We start from the raw sequence: 20,851 nt of genomic DNA, 5'->3' as shown, positions 1-20,851 counted from the left end.
GGTTATGTCTTCATGATGGATCGTTGCCTTAATCATTATGTAGTGGCCTTGTTTGTCTTTTATGGTGGATTTTGTTTTAAAGTCTATTTTGTCTGAGATTAGTATTGCCACTCCTGCTCTTTTTTGGTAGTTGTTAGCTTGATATATTTTTTTGCAACCTTTGACTTCTAATAAATTCACATCTTTGTTTCTAAGATTGTCTCTTGTAGACAGCATATTGATGGATCCCGTTTTTCTTATCCATTCTGTCACTCTCCATCTCTTTATGGGTATATTGAGTCCATTTACATTCAGTGTAATTATTGATAGATGTGAGTTTGTTGCTATCATTTTGTGGTGCTTTTTTTTTGTGGTGCTGAAGTTTTCTTTTTTCTTCTTACTCTCTTGTGCTGAGTTACTTTTGTTTGTGGATTTTTTTTCATTTCTTTTGTTTTTGTGGGGATTTTTTTGGCTGAGACTTTATGTTTTTCCTCTTTATTTTTGTTTGTTTGTTAAGTTTCTTTGTGGTTACCGTGAATTTTACCCTTATCTTTCTAAGTTTGAAGCAGTCTATTATTACTTGGTATTGCCGTGCCTTCCTCTCCATTAGAAGGTTCTATACCTACACCGTTTAATCCCTCTTTTATTGTTCTAATGTTGTTGTCATATATTAATTAACTGCTCTGATTCCCTGTTGTATTTCTTTTGGTTTTGGATAGTCCTCGAGATTTCATTTCCTAGATTGGTATCTGGCTGGTACGATCCTGCTTCCTAGATTCTGCCTGTGAGCTGAAGTTGATGGTTCTCAGATTGAAGAACTCCCTTTAATAATTCTTGTAAGTTTGGTTTGGTTTTTACATATTTCCTTAATTTCTGTTTATCTGGAAGTGTCCTAATTTCACCTTCATATTTGATGTGGAGTTTTGCAGGATATATTATTCTTGGCTGGCAATTTTTTTCTTTCAAGCTTTTATATATGTCATCCCATTGCCTTCTTGCCTGCATGGTTTCTTCCGAATAATCTGAGCTTAGTCTTATTGTGTCTCCTCTGTATGTGTCTTCTTGTTTTTCACGAGCTGCTCTCAGGATTCTGTTTGTCTTTGGTTTTGGCGAGTGTGATTATGATATGCCTTGGTGATTTTCTTTTGGGTCTATCCTATACAGGGTTCATTGAGCTTCTTGGATGGTCAGCTTTTCATCTTTCATGATATTGGGGAAGTTTTTTGTCAGCAGTTCTTCAATGATCCTCTCTGTGTTTTCTGTTTCCTCCCCCTGTTCTGGAGCTCCAATCACTCGCAAATTTTTGCTTTTGATTGTATCCCACATAACTCTCAGGGTTTCTTCATTTTTCTTTGTTCTTTTTTCTGAGTTTTCCTGAAACAGAGTTGTATCCAAGTGTTTGTCTTCAATTCCACTGATGCTGTCTTCCACGGTTTCAGATCTGCTCCTCAGCCCTTCTATGACACCATCCATTTCTGAAATCTTTTTGTTTATCTTTTGGATTTCTAATTGTTGTTTTTGTATAATTTCTTGTTGTGGATTGATTCTGGCATTTTGTTCCTGCATTATTTTCCTGTATTCTTCCAATTTTTTGTTTTTATTTTCCATGAATTTTTCTGCCTTTTCCATGAATTTGTCTATTTTTTCCTCATTTGTGTCTGCTTTTTGCTTCAACTCTTGGATAATTCTGAGTATTAGAGATTTGAATTCCTTATCAGGTAGTTCTAGTGCCTTTTCTTCCACTGGATAGTCATCTGTTGTTTTATTTTGGATGCCTACTGGAACCATCCTGTCCTGTTTTTGTAAATGTTTTGATATTGTCTGCTGTCTTTGGGGAATTCAGTAGTTATTTCTCTCATTTATTGATTGTAGATTTGTTTGTTTCGACCTTTTTTTTTTTATTTGGGTATGTCTGAGCAGGTGGGCTGTGTGTTCTTTGTTTTTTGCTCGTCTGTGGACACGATGCTTTTCACCTCTTTCTCCAGTTGGCAGGGTCAGGTGCTCAGATATGGTACAGCAGGGCAGGTCTAGCTGAAGAGGAGTTACTGGGACGGGTTGTTTTTGGCACTTACTACAGCCACCAGGGCGGGTCGATAAACAGTCCAGGGTAGGTTGCAGTAGGCCATGCCTGTTCTGCTTGGTGGTATGATGTTAAGTGCACAGTGCAGGTAGGCAAGATGTAGGGGGGAGAGTGTTATGTGGGGAGCTAAGATGGATATGGGAGAGAGGAGACAGGAAGAGGAGCCAAAAACATACAAACAAACAAAAAAGAGTGCTATGGAAGCTTGCCGTTGGAGTGGAGAGATGAGAGACTATGAAATGGAGAAAAACAAAATGGGGAAGGAGAAGAAAAAAAAAGAATGACTAAATAAAAATCATAAAGGAAAAAGGAACAGCAAAGCTCCCAGGGATCCCACCGGTGCGGCTGTGAGGTCTGGGGAAGTTGTTCTTAGGTGTTGCAGCACAGCCCAGCTAGAAGGCATAGAGGTATTCAGTGCCAGGTGTTCAGGGAATAGAAAGAGAAGGAAGGCATAGGGAGACAAGAAACTGAGTAATGAAGAAAGCCAAAAAGAGAAAAAGAGGGAAAAGAAAACAAAACAAATTTAAAAAAAAAGAAGTACAAGAAAAGCCCCCAAAAAAACAGAAAAAAAAAAAAAAAAAAACACGAAGAAAGAAATGCCTTCAGGGATCCGTCTGCGCATCTGCGCAAGCGAAGGGGTTGGGTTCCATGCCACGCAGTACCTCCTGGCCGGAACCGCCTCCCAACTGAAGTAAAGGAAAAGAAAACAAACAATCATTTCAAAACAAACAAACAAACAAAAGCCCCGGGATCCTACCAGCGTGGCAGCCCAGGCTGCGAAGCAGTTCTGCGCTTGAACGGAGCTCTGCAGCCCCCCAGGAAGAAGCAAAGATGGTGCACAGAGCCAGGTATTTGAGCGAAAGGAGGGGGAGGTGGTGAGAGGTAAGGAAGAAATCAAAAGAAGCAGAATAAAGCAACACCAGCAGCCAACAAATGGCACTCAGAGAGCCAGCCAGTGCGGGTGGGTGGAATCCAAGCATCCGGTGCTTCCCAGACAAGAGACTGTGGCCACAGGAGGCAGAGGAGGCTAAGTGAGGGTGAAGAAGTGTGGAGGGTGGGAAAGCATGTATTGCAAATTACCGGAGCTCCGCAGCCTCTCAAGAAGAAGCAAATATGGCACTCGGAGCCAGGCATTTGAGCAAAAGGAGGGGGAGGTGGTGAGAGGTAAGGAAGAAATCAATAGAAGCAGAAAAAAAAAAACACCAGCAGTCAATAAATGGCGCTCAGAGAGCCGGCCAGTGCTTGCGGGTAGAATCCAAGCAGCTGGCGCTTCCTGGCAAGAGAATGTGGCCGTGGGAAGCAGAGGAGGCCAGGTGGGGGTGAAGAAGAGTGGGGGGTGGGAAAGCATATATCTCAAATTACCGGTTGTTTTGTTTCCCACTGGATGCTCTGTGAAGCTGCTTTCGCATACTCCCTATTTGCTGGTATCCAGTAGGAGTCCAAGATGGTGGATCTACGCTGTGTTATCTGATAGGGGACCTCTGCACAAATCTCTCCTCACTCTCCATTCTCTGTCAGTTTTCTCACTCCATTTGGTGCTTGCCTGAGTTATCTCTTCATTTGATGTTTTAGGGTTTCAGGATTGCTGTTTTCTCTGTTTGGCTTAGTTTTTCAGATCTTTGCTGTGGAGGGAACGACGTGGTGCTTCTGCCTAGAGCACCATTTTTCTGTATATATTCCCATGCACTTTTCAATGAACTAATTTGTATCAAAGTTTCTCAGAGGAGTTACTGAAAGTCCAGGTGAAAGAAACATAGGGTAGGGAGTTGGCTAAGTAGAAGATTATGGTAAGATCTTGACCAGAATTTCTATATTTCTTAAATTTTTTAATGCCTATTATTGTATGCACCTTCCATAATTTTGGACATTTCTCTTCCAGCCCCTCCCCCAAAATTGCTCATTAAAAAAAAAAAAATCTGCACATGAACAGCATATTATTTGAAGAACAGCTGAAAAATTTGAGGATGTTTAGTCCAGAAAAAAATAGGCTCAGGTTGTGGGATGCTAAGCAGCAGTGTCCATATATTTGAAAGGCAGTCAGGTGCAAAGGGTTTCAATTCATTAGTTTTTGCTCTAGCTAAAAAGGCAGTTTGACTAAATAGGAGATAGCACCTTGTATGGTCTGAGTTGTGGAAAGATGGAATGACAGCCAGGAGACACAGTGACTCTCCCAGTGCTGAGTATTTTACTCCATAGGCTGAGTGGCCATTCAGCAGCTATTAGAGTGGATTTAAATATGAAATGTCTTAATTTCTTAGTTCCACTGTGACACAAATACCACAAAAGGGTGGATTTAAGGAACAGAAATTTATTTTTGCACAGTTTTAGAGACTGAAAGTCCAAACCAGGGTCTCAGCAATGTTGATTCCTTTTTTTATCAGTTGCTTGGGCATTCCTTGGTTCATGGCATCTGTCTTGCTCAGTTTGTGCACACGTGTCTCTATGTCTATTATGCTCTTTATATAACTCAGAAGTGATTACATTTAAGACACATCTTGCACAGATATGGCCCCATTAACATAAAGAAAACTCTATTTCCAAACAAGATTACATCCACAGATACAGAGTTTCCAAGGAGTGCCTGGTGGATTCAAACTGCTGACCTTTTGGTTAGCAGCCATAGCACTTAACCACTATGCCACCAGGCTTTCCATAGTAGATATATATAGATATATATATATGAAAGTAAAAATAAAAGGGAAAATAGAAATGTTACAATAGAATATCAAGCTAAAATTTAATTATTCACTGGCATATTTAAATTCATCTGCCTGCTTTTCTAAATGGATTTTGGATAGTGAGAGCAGAAATTAATTGTTTAATGCATGCCTTCCTTTCGAAGAAATAGTGTTCAAGCAGTCATGCAAACATAGAAATTTCACTAAAGGCCTACAGGGTGATAAATCCCTTTATTAGGAAACCTGAAGCAGTGTTAACGTTCCATCCATGGTTTGTCTAGCAGTGGCTGTATTTGTGGAACAATTTGTACATAAATTTTAAAATATAAATTGATATTGAGGTTATCTAAGGATGGCGACTTTATATGTATGATTTATGATCAATTGTGAGCATAGTGTTCATCAAGCAGACACAAGAAATAAATTGAACAACCAATGCAAATCATAAAAGAAGGAAATACGCAAAGACTGTCGTATTGACACGTGTTCCTAGAAAATTGTTTCTCCATTTATAGTCCTTCAGTTTTCTGATATATACATAAAACGCTGCCATGGCGGATTTTCATGATGGCTAATAAAATATGTTACAGTGCATCCTGTTTACATGGAACGACTTCACTAAGATTTGATATCAAAAGCCTTTTAAATATATAAAAAACTAGATGGATGGTTTTTTTGATAGACAGACGGGCAGAGAGAGAGATTTTTTGCTGCTAGGAATTAGGAGGCCTGGTGGTGTAATAGTTAAGCCCTACAGCTGCTAACCAAAAGGTTGGCAGTTTGACTCCACCAGGTGCTGCTTGGAAACCCTCTGGGGTAGTTCTATTCTGTCGTATAGGGTTGCTGTGAGTCAGAATCGACTTGACAGCAACGGGTTTGGTTTTGGTTGGTTTTCAAGCATTCCCAAATCTTATGAGGTTAAACCTCATGAATATTGTGGCTTTGTTTTATGCCATAGACTTGATTCATAGCACTGGGCCTGGCACATATTAAATTATCAATATACATTTGTTAAATGTATTAAAATATTATGTTTTTTGCTGAACATAACAATTTATTATCTTAACTTTCACTTATTGAAGCCCTAGTGGCGTAGTGGTTAAGAGCTCAGCTGCTAACCAAAAGGTCGGCAGTTCAAATCCACCAGCCACTGCTTGGAAACCCTATGGGGCAGTTCTCCTTTGTCTTACAGGGTTGCTATGAGTCTTATTAAACATCAAAAATAAGAGCCAGAGTAACTTGAAAAATGTATTCTTTAGTTTTATTGCAAGTGTCCAAAGAGATAAAAAATCCTTATCCTTTTCTCCCTGAGGGCAGAAAACTAACAAAACAAAACAAAAAAATAGGTATCAAGAAAGTCAAGGACTAACTAGGATTGGACATTCTTTGTATTTAATAGTTTTCTGTTTAAATGTAGGAGACCTGGTGGCGCCGTGGTTAAACATTCGGCTGCTAATCAAAAGGTCTGCAATATGAATCCACCAGCTGATCCTTGGAAACCCTATGGGGCAGTTCTACTCTGTCCTATGAGTCAGAATCAATTCTTTGGCAAACAGATTTGTTTTCTTAACTTTTTGGTTTAAATATATCTGGTAATATTTCAGTTAAGAGCTGCTTTCAAACCAAGAGGATTGAACTGGTAGTAACTACTTGTTAAGATAAGAGGATCCAAAGTGATCTGTGAAAATTTCCTTTAACTGTGGCCATCGCTCCATTTATAGTCTATGTGTACAGACGACTACAGATTAATCTTGACACAACTCTAAACAGAACTTGCTCTGGGAACAGCCTTCTATCCATTCACATGTCTGCCACAGCAAGTGGTATGAGCCATGATAGTAATGGCAGATGAATTATCTCTATGGTGAAGCTAATTACTTCACAGAGGAGATAGTGGTCCACTCCCCTGAGCTGTGAGGTAAACACTTACATTGATAGTTTCCCTTCTTAATGTACTGACTGGCATTTTTATCTCTTAGTCTGTGTTGGGTAACTGGTGCCTATTGGAGATCCCTGATCATATTTTGAATGTCACAATTGCAAAACAATTTCTAGTTAGGCTTTCCATTATTTGAAATAATAAATATAGGTCACATTTGTCTGATCATGTTTTGAATGTGGCAATTGCAAAACAGTTTCTACTTACCATTATTTGAAATATAGGTCTCATTTGTAGAATTCTCTTTGTGCAACAAGCCTTGTGATAAGCCCTTTAAATACCTTCATTGCTGTTGTTGTTGTTGTGTGACATCAAGTCAATTCTGACTCATAATGACCCTGTATGACAGAGTAAAACCTCCCCGTAGGGTTTATTGGCTGTAATCTTGGAGCAGATCATTGGGTCTTTTCAGGGATTCCCAAATCCTATGAGGTACACCTCACAAATATTGTGGCTTTGCTCTATGCCGTATACTTGGTTCATAGCATGGGCCTGCACATATTAAATTATCAATATACATTTGTTTAATGTATAAAAAATATTATTATCAGATCTTTAAGATTGAAAGGATTAAGGCTGAGAGAGTTTAAGGAACATGCTGAGGTCACAGAATTAAGAAACACAGGAACCAGGATTCAAAGCTGGGTGGCTGGTAAGAACTCCTGGACACAGGCCAACAGCTGCATGGGGTCTTCTACCTCCACTATCTAAGTATCCCCCCTCAACAATACCCTCAGTTCATAACATGCTTTAGAAACAGTGACTTTGTACTTCTGAGGTTACTGTTAGTCTGGGATGCTTGTATGAAACCTAACTCCTACAGTGTGACTGTCATCTATTAGGTAAGTTGAAGGAAAATTAAACAGAAATGAAGGGAATGCATTCTCCAACCCCCCTCCCCAACAGCAAAGGAAAACACACACACACACACACAGAGCAAAAGAAGAAAAAAGTTTGTTGATTTTCCTTCTGCAGAAAGAGGAGAATAATATCCTCGTGTCTAGAGCCCAGTGTAGAGGAGCCCTGGGGGTACAAACGGTTAAGCACTCAGCTGCCGCCCAAAAGACTGGCGGTTTGAATCCACCCAGTGGCTTAGTGGCAGAAAAACCTGGCCATCTGCTCTCATAAAGATTACAGCCTAGAAAAACTCTATGAGGCAGTTCTACTCTATCCTATGGGGTCACGATGAGTCAAGATCGACTCAACAACACCTAACAGCAGCAGCAACAACAACAGGTTAAGAATCTTTTCAGGATCTTGAGTTGACTAAACTCTAATTGGCATGAGAGTCAAAGTCCATAATGCCTGGCCATTGGGTAGAGAGGTCAGGCTTCTCGTGGTTATAAAATCTCCTCTAAGTAGATTCATGGTGTACTCTCATGAGCATAATGACACAAACTAAAATACACTTATTGCAAGTATTTAGCTCTATTGTCTGTATTAAGCACACTTATATTTTTATGTGGTGCTTGTATTTTTATATGAAAATGGATTTCTTTTTTTTATTTCAAAAAATGCTGAGCCATGAGACGCCACACCTGAATTCAGAAACTTATAAGTCATTGCTTTGAAGCTCACCAAGATAATACCCAAGTGTTCCACTGGTGTAGCCCAGCCCAGGTCTTCCGTGGCATGTTGAACATCTTTAGTTCACTGTACTGGAAGACCATGAGTGAGATTTTTATAAGTAAATTATCCAATCTATATTACTTGATATACCTGGAATCCCTTTTAAACAAGATGTATTATCACTATTTTTCACTCTCATTACTGACAATCAGTCCTATTTTTACGCAACTCTGGTGGCGTAGTGGTTAAGAGCTATGGCTGCTAACCAAAAAGTTCGCAGTTCAATTCACCAGGCACTGCTTGAGAACCCCATAGGGCAGTTCTTTGCTGTCTTATAGGGTCGCTATGAGTTGGAATCAACTCGATGGCAGTCGGTCCTGTTTTTTACTGGCAGTCTGTCCTGTTTTTGTGCAGCCTGTGCTATGCTCTGTAATACTGAGTTTACAAAATTTAGAGACACTCTTTGATATGAAATTACAGAATTAGGCAACTTCCTCATGATAACTTCATGGTGTACCTCAAAACTGAGATCGACTGTGAGGTTTAAGTTCTAATTAGAACTTAGTACCAATCTCTTCTGCAGATGAAAGCATAGTACCATAATTATTGCCTGGGAATTTCACAAAACTTTTACAGCTCCCGCTATTGCCTTCTTGCTAAAATGAACTATCTCTCGTTTATTCTAAATTAGAATTGTGTAGTTAACAAAGATCAAGAAGATTAAAAACAGAGTGTAAAGTCAGTATAGCATAGCGTTAGGTTTTTCCTTTTGTAAATACTGCTTTCCCACGCTTAGTTAAGTATGATTTAAGATTCTATGGGATCTTTATAGAATGTTCGCATCATTAAAAATTTAGTTTGGGCATTAAAACATGTATGAAGTTCTGTCAAGGATCATTAATGATTACACAATGAGGAAATATGTGATTACTGTGTTTAATCATTAATGGCCATTAAATCTACTTGGTAAGTGCCAGTGGAAATAATAGCAACTATGATTCCTTCTCTTGAGTAGTCCTTCACACGTATAAAGAAATGAGGGTCTTACACCACCGATCAATATGTGATGAAAGGAAACCACACACAGTGGCTGTAATTTGAATGGACCTTTTACAGAAATCTGATTATCGTCCTACCAGGGATAGTGCTGAACAGATACCCTGCTGCGCACTTTGTAACCAAACGCCTGTGCTTGGAACCCTGTGATTATATTACTGTCTTGGGCCTTAAATCATCTTCAGCATCAGATGGTTCTGAAATCCCATTAAGAACTCATTTCAAGGAAACAAACGCTCCTTGAAATAATCTTCAATGCCTTTCTAATTTTTTTATATAAATGTCTCTTGTAAACCTCTTCTCAGAATGGCAAATAAATCCATTTGTATGTGTTCACAGAGATGTGCATGTATGGTTTATTTATTTCCTATTTTAATTAGTCTCCTAACCAAATATAACACATGTATTAAAAATGGATGCCAAATTTTATATAGGCTGTGCTTAATGCATATAATACTATTATTTATAACTGATACGATCTTAAACAAGCCTTTCTAAATATGTATTTATATTAAAAAGAAATAGCTTTATTGCAAAATTGATAGATTTTACTTTTTTCTTCTTGTTTTAGTGTCTAATAAAAAATAACCACATCATGAAATTTAGCCCAATTTCCTTTCAGTTTTAATTTTTATTCACCCTGGGCATGAGATAATTTGTCTTTCTATACCTTCCTAAGAGAGATTTTTCCATCTAAATTTTTGTCAGCATCATTAAATTTTGACTGGCCAGAAACTCTAAAACGGGGACAGAATTTACCTTAAATTCCTAGTTTTCTAGTTTAGGATGTTGTTGGATCAGCAGAAGTTTCAAGCTAACCATACTGATGGTAACGTTCAAGTAGGCAGGAGATAGTGAAGGCATTTTTATACTCTGAAAAATTTGTTCGATGGCTAATTTTTCCAAAAGAAACTTATTGCTGTTTAAATGGTGAAAATCCATGATTTCTGTTAAAGATCATGGGAAAAAGCAAATCTGAAAAATTTTCCTCCTGTAATATCTTCCTTAATCTTCCCAACTAAGCTTAGAATTCTTGCGTCAAAAATTGTTGGCATTTAGCCATTTGTTGAATTACTTCCTGATATCTTGACATGATTAGAAGTGTGATTATTCCACTCACGTTATGAAAAGTAGGCATCATTTGGGTTCCTGCCAGCTCCTAATAATACCTGTTACTCTGAGAACATATTGACTCAACCTCCCCACGATTCCTTTGCCCCAGAAAAATGAAACAGAGCACAACTATGGTTGTCCTACAGGGCCCTGATCCCAGCGGTGGATGAGCAGCCTGGATAATTGCCCTAAGCCAGGTGAGTCAGATTCTCTTTCCTAGGTATTTAGATGTGAGAATTAAAGACTTCTTTTGCCTGAGCTGTTTCCTTGGGCTGAGGTGATGGTAACCTGGGAGTTGGAGAGGAGCTGCTTTCTACATGGAAAAGTCGAGAGAGCCATTTTGTAAAGAGAATGAATAGATGTGTATCTAAAGCACAGAAGGAAGAGCGAGGCAGAGACAGAGAGAGCGGGAGGAGAGGGAGATGAAGAGAGCAATAAACATTGCTAGTTCTTATGGCTTCTCAGGTCTTAATTTCACTTACCTAAGAAACTGCCAAGGGAGAATGAAGAAAACAAGATACAAGGGAAAGATTAGTCCAAAGGACTGATGGACCACAGCTACTAAGGCCTCTACCAGACAGAGTCCAGTACAACTGGATGGTGCCCAGCTACCACTACTGACTGCTCTGACAGGGATCACAACAGAGGTTCCTGGACAGAACTGGAGAAAAATGTAGAACAAAATTCTAACTCACAAAAAAAGACCAGACTTACTGGCCTGACAGAGACTGGAGAAACCCTGAGAGTATGGCCCCAGACACACTTTTTGCTCAGTAATGAAGTCACTCCTGAGGTTCACCCTTCAGCCAGAGATTAGACAGCCCCATAAAACCAAAGGAGACTAAAGGGGCACAACAGTCCAGAGGCAAGGACTAGAAGGCAGGAGGGGACAGGAAAGCTGGTAATAGGGAGCCCAAGGTTGAGAAGGGACAGTGTCGACATGTTGTGGGGTTGTTAACCATTGTCATAAAACAGTATGTGTACTAAATGTTTAATGAGAAACTATTTATTTTGTAAACTTTCACCTAAAGTACAATAAAAAAAAGAAAACCGCCAATTTTGAAATTTCTTGGATTCTTTTATTAATACCAAGCACATCAATGAGTTTCATAACTTTGTAGCCATTCATAAGGCAGAAATAAGTTCTCACCCTTTTGTTTTTACCTTGAACTACAGAAGAGAGAGGACATGAGTCTACATTCTATAGTTCTTCTGGATTTGGGAAACATACTCCAGGCTTATTTTTACTGATGTTTGTAGCATATGCTACATGGCTTGGTTTCCTAGGTAACAGTGTGTGTAGACTTAGTTGTAAATTTTCTCTTTCCTTGACCTTGAACTTCGGGGAGTTCTAAAAAATATATGAATTTTAGGATCAGAAATTTCCCTCTCATCCTCCCCACTGCCTCTTGCCACCTGTCTCCTCACACGGTCTATATCTGTTAACTTGTAAGCAGGATTTGCCGTTCTCCAATTTTCCCACAGGCGCTTAGGTGCTTATTTCTAGCTTTATGACACTCCCAGCTTATGTTATCTGAGTCATAGGAGTGATTTAAAAATTTATATATAATGTAAAAGTATAATAATAAATCACTCACTGAATAGTCACTGAATACCAAGCGCTTTGCTAAACCCATTACATGCATTATTTTATTTAACCTATACAGCAATCCTAGACGAATGATTATCATTCCCTTTTGGTAGGTGAGAAAACTGAAGATTCATGAAGCTAAGTAACTTCATCAATGTTACAGTGCTAATAAACTGGGGAGTAAAGCCTTGAATCTATGTCTGCAAATGCCAGAGATCATGCTCCGAATCAGTACACTAAGCTTAGTACCCAAAACCGTGAGTTTTGTTTATATCTTTGTATCAAAGCGTATGTGGAGGCAGAAGGAGAATCAGTATTCCTTTGCTTTGGGCCCCAGTAGATACACAGTAAAGGTCCCTGGGTGACGCAAAGGAGGAGGGGGGGGGAGTGCTATGGAAGAGAAGCCTGACTGTCTGTGTCTGTGAAAACTATAACCATGAAAACTCTACGGAATTCAGTTCTACTTGTAACACATGGGGTTACCATGAGTGAGAATCAACTCAAAGGCAACAGGTTTGGGTTTTTGGTTTGGATACCTAGCAAGCTTTAAAAGACTTCAGTTTACAGTCCTACCTATTTCTATCTCCAAAAGCCTGTCGTTATACATGTTATGCGCAGCACTGGTAGAAGGTGATTAAGTAATTGAATAAACACAATGGATAATCATAATATAAGATGCTTTTTGTTTCTTCCTTTCCCCATCACAACTATCTGGGCAATATCTTACCCAAAGATTTCTCAACTACGCTGAGGATTAAAACAGAGACGTTTCTAAGGGTGCCAATAAATAATTGGATTGAGCACTTTTCAAAATGAAGGACAAATAATTCCCAGAGTAAAATTATTTTTTGTTGGTCTAGAGAAATTCATAAAGAAAATTCTCATTCTTGTCAGCTAGCGGAAGTAAGGCAAGCCTATTTAGAGACATGGCAGGACACAAAAGTCTAATTACAGCTTTATTGGTTGTTGAATCCCTTTGCAGTTTTATTGAAAACACTGTTTCCATATTCAAGCTTAGGTTCTGTTTCACAACTAGTACGTTGACAAAACACCAAGAGATATATATTCCCTCTAAAATCATAAAAGAAGGATATGATAAACTTGTAAGAGATAGAACTGCTGTATTCGGTTGCAGTAAAATAAGCAAGGGATAAGTTTGGCCTTCAATAAAACTATCCTTTATTTCTGCCAAGTCTACCCTGGGCTGACCTTATCTTCAGTCACTACACTGTGCCACTGTAAGAACTCAAAAACAACACAAATATTAACACTTAGCTGCAGCTGACTCCAACATACATATTGGAAAGTTGGAATCCTTGTTTCTATAAACCCTTGCTGTTACATACAGCACCCCATTTCCTTTCAGAACAACAGTAACAACAAATCCAGGTAATTACTGAAATGAAAAATGCCAAGATAGAAGCGATTGGATTATACCAATGTATTTCAGATCCAAAAGGATAGAACACTTTTAGAATGACGTGATTCTGTGATGACTGAATTTAGTCCAGGAAGCTAGAGATAGGGCTAAAATAATGATCGAGAATGTGTGTGTGTGTAGTTATATTTTTATATAATGAAATCTTAGACTAAGAAATGTAAATAATTTTATTACATTTCTTGATTTTTTTTTGACGAAGCCAAATTCCTAAGACAACAACGCCCATCTCAATCCATTCTCCTCTGTAAATACAAAAACTTCTTTCAAAAAATGACCCCCTTTATGAGAACTTCTATAAAGGATAATGGGTCCCTGGGTGGTGCAAACTGTTAACGTGCTCGGTTGCTAACCTAAAAATTGGAGACTCGAGTCTACTCAGAGGTATCTCAGAAGAAAGACCTGGCAAACTACTTCTGAAAAATCAGCCATTGAAAACCTTATGGAGCATAGTTCTACTTGGAAACACATGAGGTCGCCATGAGTTGAAGTTGACCCCATGGCAACTAATTCATAAAGCTCAGGAAAGGAAAAGTACCTCTGTCCAACAAAGGTATGGCTGCGGGCTCCGTGAGGATCCTTCTTGACCACCATGGAGCATAATGGAAGAGGGTAACATTGAAATACTGAGTCAATACACTTCGAAAAAGATTTTTTTTTTTTTTTTGGTCAGCATTTCAGAGAATTGCTTGGAGGGCAGTATTCTAGACATGAAGTTTATTTTTCTTTGGAATTTACCCCCCAAACTACTTGAAACATAATTGAACTATAATAATAATAATGGTAATTCTTTTTATTGGTAGAATGCTTTAAAGTTTACTGTGGGTATTTCTGCATGCCGCATATATTTGAAAGGAGCCCTGGAGGCCCTATGGTTAAGTGCTCAGCTGCTAACCGAAAAGTCAGCGATTCGAACCCACCAGGTGCTCTGAGAGAGAAAAGACCTGATGATCAACTCCCGTAAAGATTACAGTCTAGGAAACCCTATGGAGTAGTTCTAATCTAACCTGTAGGGTCGCTGTGAGTCAGAATCAACTAGATTGCACACAACAGCAACAATAATTTTGAACCTCACGAAACACTGAAAGTCTACAGGGTGGGTTTTATCTCCATTTTGTAAGATGAGAATACTGATAGCATTGACAAGCAAATGGAAGAACTCAACTCTGAATTCATGTTTTCTGATTCCTAGTCTACTGATTGAAAATCCTGGAGGTGTAGTGGTTAAGAGCTACGGCTGCTAACCTAAAGGTTGGCCATTCGAATCCACCAGGTGCTCCTTGGAAACTCTGTGGGGCAGTTCTACTCTGTCCTATAGGGTTGTTATAAGTCGAAATTGACTCGACAGCAATGGGTTAGGTTAGTCTATTGATTTAAGGTGTGTAAAGAAGTAAGCACAGTGTTTGGTATATAGTAAGTGCTCCATAAAAGGCTAGCCACCATTATTATTAGTAGTAGTATTTATTAATATTTTACAATATTCCTTCTCTGACTCAACATCACCAACCAGAAGAAGGTTTATAACATTTATAACATGGGGAAAGCTGTTTCTTGTATTCTTTTCTCATAAGACCTCTTAGAACACTATTTTTGAGACCTATTTAATAAGAGATTGCTGGTTCCTCCCAAGGCTGGACAATGCAGTAGTTATATGAATTGCTTGTCAATAGTCTCTGAATGAGCCCTGGTGGCACAGTGGTTAAAGTGCTCAGCTGCTAACCAAAAGCTCAGCAGTTAGAACCACCTGCAGCTCTGAGGGACAAAGGTGTGGCAGTCTGGTTCTATAAAGATTACAGCTTTGGAAACCCTATGGGGCAGTTCTCCTCTATCCTATAGGGACGCTGTGGGTGGAATCGACTGGACGGCAGTGGTGGGTTTTTTTTTTTTTAGTCTCTGAATGAACTTTGTTAATGTCCATGGTCAGCCTAACAAGAAAGCTCTTGATTATTTTCTTCCCATCCAAACCTAAGCTCTATCCCACTAGGATTCCTCTTTTACCTCAAGTGCACAGAACATCTGGGAGCCAGGGGTTCTATTGTTATTTAAAATGGCAATCTGCTGCAATTGTCTGCCTGCCTTCACAACCAGTCCTACAGGAAATCTCAGTCATAACTTAGATAATATGATGCTAAGCAAAAGAGGACTCATTCCCAACAGTGGAACTCAGAAAGGAGAAAAAATAGATGAACTTGACTGTCAAGCAAGTAATTTCCATTCTGCAAAACCAGAAAACAGCCACCCTGTGATCGACAGCTAATTTTGATAGACTGTGAACTGAAAAGATTATAAATTAAACCCCTAGCCACTTCTTGGAAACCCTATGGGGCAGTTCTACTCTGTCCTATAGGGTCACTACGAGTCGGAATTGACTCAATGGCAAGAGGTTTTATTTATGAAATCATTCTTTGAAGGAATATATAGTTAACAACCACTTATAGTGTCCTTATGAGTCGGAATTGACTCAACGCAATGGGTTTGGTTTTTGGTTTTTAAACACTGTAAAGAGCCTTGGAGACACAGTATTTAAGCGCTCAGCTACTAAGGAAAGGTCCATGGGAAAAAGATGTGACAGTCTGCTTCTGTAAAGATTACAGCCTTGGAAACCATGTGGGACAGTTCTACTCTTGTCCTATAGGATTGCTATGAATTGGAATCGGCTTGACAACAATGGGTTTGTTTTGGCTTGGAAACACTCTGTGCTGGCCTAGTTGTTTTGGTCAGGAATAAAGCATTTTTAGTATTGGTTATTTTATTTATCTATTTTTTAATTCATTTTTTTGTTTGTTTTCTTCCTAAGGACTGTTACTGCAGGGTTAAGGAAGAAATAAAAAGCATAGCTTGAAGATGAATATAACAAAATGCCTACGTACAGTAGACACTCAGTAAACAAATAAGCCAGAAATATTTGGACCATTATGAAGTTGGTTATAGGATTCAGGTTTTAAAAGACAAAATTCAACATAAGTCCTAAAAGGTTTCTGTGATTTAGAGAAAATGTCAGTCAGAGAGCCAGAAGTAGTAACTCAATCATTATGTAGTGCAGCCTCAGTTAAAATTAAACTGGTAAGGATAACTTTCTCCTGATATAGCTGTCAACCATTTAAGAAACTAACAGATAGGTTCTGGAAAATCTGAAATGAACTAAAATGCCCATCAGGCATTTATTATTTAGTTGTTCATTCAACAGACAGTAACTCAGAGCCTTATATGTGCTAGACACTGTTTCATGTGCTGGGGATATAGTATAAATAAGACCAAATTGTCAACTTTTATCACAAGTACCTCAACTCAAAATAGCTTAACAGAAATAGGAATGTATTGGTGCATGTAACTGGGGAGTTCAGGGGTGAACTTGTCTTCAGATTTTGCTGGATTCGGAGCCTCAATGGGTGTCGTTTGGATATTGTGTCTGTCTCCATCATTCAGCCATGTTTTCCTCTGATTTTGTGCCTTGAACAGGATTTCTCAACTTGGAGGCCTCCGAACTTGAAGACACACATGCTAATAGCGTAGTAAACACAACAGAAAAGGTAAACTCTTTTTAATTGCTACAACTTTTATCCCAGAATTGGGTGAGATGTACACCCTTAAAGCAACATTGCGGAAAGTGGAAATTTTCTGATTGCCCCTACCCGGAGCTATAGTGGGGATGGGAGTGGGTGGAAATATGAAAGACATCTTGCCCTAAACACAAGGATTAAATGAGAGAGTGGTTTCCTATGGAAAAACAAGAAAAGCATTCCAGAATAATGGGAAGTGGAAGATGATCAAGCAAATTAACAGATCTCTACTATTTAATTTACATGACCCCAGCAGGGTCGCCCATGGCGGACAGGTTTCAGCTGAGCTTCCAGACTAAGACAGACTACAAAGAAGGACCCGGCAGTCTACTTCTGAAAAGAAATAGCCAGTGAAAACCTTATGAATAGCAGTGGAACATTGTCTGATACAGTGCCAGAAGATGAGCCCCTCAGGTTGGAAGGCACTTACTTAACAGATGACTCGGGAAGAGCTGCCTCCTCAAAGTAGAGTCGACCTTAATGATGGATGAAGTCAAGCTTTTGGGACCTTCTTTTGCCATTGATGTGGCACGACTCATAATGAGAAGAAATGGCTGCAAACATCCATTAATAATCGGAGAGTGGAATGTATGAAGTATGAATCTAGGAAAATTGGAAGTATTCGAAAATGAAATGGAGCACATAAACATCGATATCCTAGGCATTAGTGAGCTGAAATGGACTTGTATTGGCCACTTTGAATCAGACAATCATATGGTCTACTATGCGAGGAATGACAACTTGAAGAGGAATTGCGTTGCATTCATCCTCAAAAAGATCATTTCAAGATCTATCCTGAAGTACAGTGCTCTCAGTGATAGGATAATATCCATATACCTACAAGGAAGACTAATTAATACGACTATTATTCAAATTTATGCACCAACCACTTATGCCAAAGATGAAGACATTGAAGATTTTTACCAGCTTCTGCAGTCTGAAATTGGTCGAACATGCAATCAGGATGCATTGATAATTACTGGTGATTGGAATGCGAAAGTTGGAAATGAGGAAGGAGCAGTAGTTGGAAAATATGGTCTTGGTGATAGAAATGATGCTGGAGATTGCATGATAGAATTTTGCAAGACCATTGACTTCTTCATTGCAGATACGTTTCTTCATCAACATAAACGGTGACTATACACATGGACCTCGCCAGATGGAATATGCAGGAACTAAATCAACTATATCCGTGGAAAGAGACTATGGAAAAGCTCAATATCATCAGTAAGAACAAGGCCAGGGGCCAACTGTAGAACAGACCGTCAATTGCTCATGTACAAGTTCAAGCTGAAACTGAAGAAAATTTGAACAAGTCCACAAGAGCCAAAGTACGACCTTGGGTATATCCCACCTTACTTTAGAGACCATCTTAAGAATAGATTTGACAAGTTGAACACTAACGACGGAAGACCGGACAAGTTGTGAAATGACATCAAGGACATCATACATGAAGAAACAAGAGGTCATTAAAAGGACAAGAAAGAAAGAAAAGACCAAAATGGATGTCAGAAGGGACTCTGAAACTTGCTCTTGAATGTCAAGTAGCTAAAGCGAAAGAAAGAAATGATGAAGTAAAACAACTGAACAGAAGATTTCAAAGGGCGGCTCGAGAAGACAAAGTAAAGTATTATACTGACATGTGCAAAGAGCTGGAGATAGAAAACCGAAAGGGAAGAACATGCTTGGCATTTCTCAAGCTGAAAGAAATGAAGAAAAAATTTAAGCCTCGAGTTGCAACAGTGAAGGATTCTATGGGGAAGATATTAAACGATGCAGGAAGCATCAAAAGAAGATGGAAGGAATACACAGAGTCATTATACTAAAAAGAATTGGTCGATGCTCAACCATTTCATATGATCAGGAACCGATGGTATTGAAGGAACAAGTCCAAGCTGCACTGAAGGTATTGGTGAAAAACAAAACCAAAAAAACCCGCCAAACCCGTTGCCATCCAGTCGATTCCGACTAATAGCGACCCTGCAGGACAGAGTAGAATTGCCCCATAGAGTTTCCAAGGAGTGCCTGTTAGATTTGAACAGCTGACCTTTTTGTTAGCAGCCATAGCTCTTAATGACTGCGTCACAAGGGTTTCCTGGTGAAAAACAAGGCTCCAGGAATTGACAGAGTATCAGTTGAGATGTTTCAACAAATAGATGCAGCACTAAAAGTGCTCACTCCTTTATGCCAAGAAATTTGGAAGACAGCTACCTGGCCAACTGACTGGAAGAGATCCATATTTATGCTTATTCCCAAGAAAGGTGATCCAACCGAATGTGGAAATTATCAAACAATATCATTAATACCACAAACAAGTAAAATTTTGCTGAGGATCATTCAAAAGTTGCTGCAGCAGTATATGGACAGGCAACTGCCAGAAATTCAAGCTGGATTCAGAAGACGATATGAAACTAGGGAGGTCATTGCTGATGTCAGATGATCTGTGCTAAAAGTGGAGAATACCAGAAAGATGTTTACCTGTGTTTTATTGACTATGCAAAGGCATTTGACTGTGTGGATTATAACAAATTATGGCTAACATTGCAAAGAATGGGAATTCCAGAACACTTGATTGTGCTCATGAGGAACCTGTACATAGATCAAGAGGCAGTTGTTTGAACAGAACAAGGGGATAGTGCATGATTTCAAGTTAGGAAAGGTGTGTGTCAGGGTTGTATCCTTTCACCGTACCTATTCAAACTGTATGCTGAGCAAATAATCCGAGAAACTAGACTATATAAAGAAGAATGGGGCATCAGGATTGGAGGGAGACTCATTAACAACCTGCATTATGCAGATGACACAGCCTTGCTTGCTGAAAGTGAAGAGGACTTGAAGCACTTACTGATGAAGATCAAAGACCACAGCTTTCAGTATGGATTATACCTCAACATAAAGAAAACAAAAATGCTCACAACTGGACCAATAAGCAACATCATGATAAACAGAGAAAAGACTGAAGTTGTCAAGGATTTCATTTTACTTGGATCCACAGTCAACCGTCGTGGAAGCAGCAGCCCAGAAATCAAAAGACACATTGCATCGGGCAAATCTGCTGCAAAAGACCTTTTTAAAGATGTCACCTTGAAGACTTAAGGTTGTCTGACCCAAGCCATGGTATTTTCAATTGTATCATATGCACGCAAAAGCTGGACAATGAATAAGGAAGACCGAAGAGGAATTGACGCCTTTGAATTGTGGTGTTGGCAAAGAATATTTGAAAAAAAAAATTTTTTTTATTGTACTTTATTTTTTTCTTTTTAATTTTTTATTGTACCTTAGATGAAGGTTTACAGAACAAATAGTTTCTCATTAAACAGTCAGTATACATATTGTTTTATAACATTGGTTAACAACCCCATGACATGTCAACACTCTCTTTTCTCAAACTTGGAGGACCTTATTTTTTTTTTTTTGGTGAAAATATGCATAACCAAAGATGTACCATTTCAAAAATTTCTACATGTAGAACTCAGTGACATCAATTACATTCTTCCAGTTGTGCTGCTATTCTCACAATCCTTTTCCAAATTATTCTATCATCATTATCTTCAACTCACTGTCCCCTAGGCTTCCCATCAAACATTTTGAGTTGCTGTTGTCAATTTGATCTAACATAGATAATTCTTTTTTATTTTTTTTACGTTAGGTGAAGGTTTACAGAACAAATACTTTCTCATTAAACAGTTAGTACACATATTGCCCTCTGACAATGGTTAACAACCCCATGACATGTTAATACTCTCCCTTCTTAACCTTGGGTTCCCTATCACCAGCTTTCCTTTCCCCTCCTGCCTTCTAGTCCTTTCCTCTGGCCTGCTGTGCCTCATTAGTCCCGTTTTGTTTTA

Source organism: Trichechus manatus, unplaced genomic scaffold, assembly GCF_000243295.1.
Source record: "Trichechus manatus latirostris isolate Lorelei unplaced genomic scaffold, TriManLat1.0 scaffold00005, whole genome shotgun sequence".
Classification (NCBI taxonomy): Eukaryota; Metazoa; Chordata; class Mammalia; order Sirenia; family Trichechidae; genus Trichechus; species Trichechus manatus.
The sequence above is the reverse complement of the archived record's forward strand: the minus strand, read 5'-3'. Positions refer to the sequence as shown.